This window comes from Moschus berezovskii, chromosome 25 (genome assembly GCF_049115385.1).
Source record: "Moschus berezovskii isolate FMDL1 chromosome 25, NW_MosBer_1.0, whole genome shotgun sequence".
Taxonomy (NCBI): Eukaryota; Metazoa; Chordata; class Mammalia; order Artiodactyla; family Moschidae; genus Moschus; species Moschus berezovskii.
In genome coordinates, this window is record NC_142484.1 from 10,484,635 (window position 1) to 10,487,472 (window position 2,838).

Genomic DNA, 2,838 nt, shown 5'->3' on the forward strand with positions numbered 1-2,838 from the left:
GGTTCCTCTGTCCCTGGGATTCTCCAGGCAAAAATACTGGAGTGGGTTGCCATTTCCTTCTCCAATGCATGAAAGTGAAAGTGAAGTCGCTCAGTCGTGTCCGACTCTTAGCGACCCCATGGACTATAGCCAACCAGGTTCCTCCATCCATGGGATTCTCCAGACAAGAGTACTGGAGTGGGTTGCCATTGCCTTCTCTGCTTTATTTCCAGATAAGGGTAAAGGGAAACAAGGAAATACTCACTTGAATTTGAGGGGCAGCTAAACTGAAAGCAATAGTAGCAACAATTTCACGCCTCTAAGGTTACTCTGATCCATAAAGGAATGTAAAAATTTCCTTGTTTGGAGATTTAAGAGTTTAATTTTCCCCTAAAGCAAGATCATCCACTTTGGCTGGGATAAAAGAACAAAGAACAACAAACTCAGTAGCACCAAATGGGGTTTAACACAGAAAATAGGGCCAGGTTTCTCCTTTCAAATGCAAAATTTTACATTAAATTACACTTAAAAAAAATAGTTGTTTTTCCTCCTGATTCAATCCATCTCCTTCTTTTACCAGGAGCCCCAGAAACCTAAACAGCATGAGCATTATTGACTAGATATACAATCCAGCTGCCCCTTCCAAACTGGAATCTAATTACAAATGGACTTGCCTAGCTCAGGGCTGCCCTCAGTGACAGGAAGTGATATCTACGCTCTTAGGGAAAACAGATACTGAGGATGCCACCAGTCAAAAAGTTGAACACTGTGCCCTGGGTCCAGGATGACTTGTACACCCTGCTCACTGTTTCTGACCACCATGGACAGGATGATCTTTGAACACCAGTCTCACTCAATGATGCTGCGTGTCCGTGCTCACACTGATAGTAACAAGGTAAATATCATTCCCATGATGATTGGAATAAAGATGAAATTGAGGGTGGTGACCTACAGTAGGCAGCAGTCCTGGTCTGGGTTGTTATGAACATCTTCGTACTGAATAGGAGGCTGTAATTCTCCCATACACTTGCTCTTTAATCTTGGGGACTGTTTTTTGAACTTGAAGTTGAATTCTCACATTGGTTCCTATCTGTTCCCAACAATCTTTCTGCACCAGAAAAGTAAGCATTTGGAATTCTTTACTGTGCTAGAAGTGCTTTCCGGAATGGCTGGATTCTTGGAGATTCGAGTAGCAGATGGCTCATACATATAGTACAGAGATTGGATCATACATGCCTGAAGACAGTGCGACTTCTCCATTGACTCAGGTCGCAGGCGCAAAGGCAGAGAGGCATCCAGTGTGTAGTGTCTTCCGTACAACCTTGTCCAGAAGGCAGCAGTGCAAGTGACAGTCCAGGCATTCTTATAAATCAGGGGGAAATTCACAATGTTCTCAGGACAGATACAGGAGGCCAGCGATAGCCAAATATCCATGGGATGCACTTCTCCAGTCCCATCCAAGTCTTCTCTTGTGCTTCTTGCTTTTCTTTTTTCTGGAGATAGTTCTCTCATGGATGCTTTCCTCCTGGGCATCAGTCTCACCACTGCTATTTACGATGTCACAGGGCTCACCAGCTCCAGAAAGAGCTTCCACTGCAGGAACCTGGGAGGCTTCCTGCTGAGCAGCATTGGCAACAGCTTTCTTGACCCTTCCAGACCTCACGACGGCTGGATCCGAGTTGGCATAATCCGCCACGGTCACTCTGCCTGAGGAGGTGTCTTGGGCCTGGAACTTGAGTCGCTTCCCTCTCTTGGGCATGGCGACCGTGTTGGGGCCAGACTGGGTTAGAGGGCCAGGACCCCAGGCCATGTTTCAGGCCAGAGAGCGGGATCTGTCAGCCTAGGGCCAACTCTGGCTGGCTCCGCTGCCATCCCACTCCCGAATGTTGAGTTTTAAGCCAACTTTTCCACTCTTCTCTTTCATCTTCATCAAGAGGCTCTTTAGTTCCTCTTCGTTTTCTGCCATACGAGTGGTGTCATATGCCTTTCTGAGGTTATTGATATTTCTCCTGGCAATCTTGATTCCAGCTTGTGCTTCATCCAGCCTGGCATTTTGCAGGATGTACTCTGCATAGAAGTTAAATAAACAGAGTGATGATATACAGCTTTGACATTCTCCTTTCCCAATTTGGAACCAGTACATTGTTCCATGTCCAGTTCTAACTATGGCTTCTTGTCCTGCATTCTGGTTTCACAGGAAGCAGGTATGGTGGTCTGGTATTTCCATCTCTTGAAGAACTTTCCACACTTTGCTGTGATCCACACAAAGGCTTTAGTGTAGTCAATGAAGCAGAAGTAGATTTCTTTTTTACCAGCTGAGCCACAAAAGAAGCCCCAAAATAGATGTTTTTCTGGAATTTTCTTGCTTTTTCTATGATCCAAAGGATGTTGGCAATTTGATCTCTGGTTCCTCTGCCTTTTCTAAATCCAGCTGGAACATCTGGAAGTTCTCAGTTCACATACTGTTGAAGCCTTGCTTGGAGAATTTTGAGCATTACTTTGCTAGCATGTGAGATGAGTGCGATTATGCAGTAGTTTGAATATTCTTTGTCATTGCCTTTCTTTGGGATTGGAATGAAAACTGACCTTTTCCAGTTCCCTGACCAGCGACCTTGGGATTACCTATTTGTTTGCTCTGTCTGCAGTTTTGCATTTCAAGCCACAGGAAACAGTCCAGATCTCCATAGCTGCTTCGGCAGAATCAAGCACCACGGGCCTTGTCGAGACCATCAGCAGGCACCTTGGAAGCAGGAGCATGTGAGGTGGGGCCAGAGGCAGCCCAGCCAAGCCCTGGTTGTTGGCTCTGAAAGATCAGTTCAGGAAGCATCTGTGTCTAGAGGGTTTTGACATCTAATCTTT

The 2,838-nt window shown here is 45.7% G+C and overlaps 1 pseudogene; it reads right to left on the reverse strand.

Annotated features, from left to right (window-relative positions):
- Positions 1–690: 690 nt before the first annotated feature.
- On the reverse strand, positions 691–1,789 carry LOC129548885 (transmembrane protein 183 pseudogene; annotated as a pseudogene).
- Between the last annotated feature and the right edge of the window lie 1,049 nt (positions 1,790–2,838).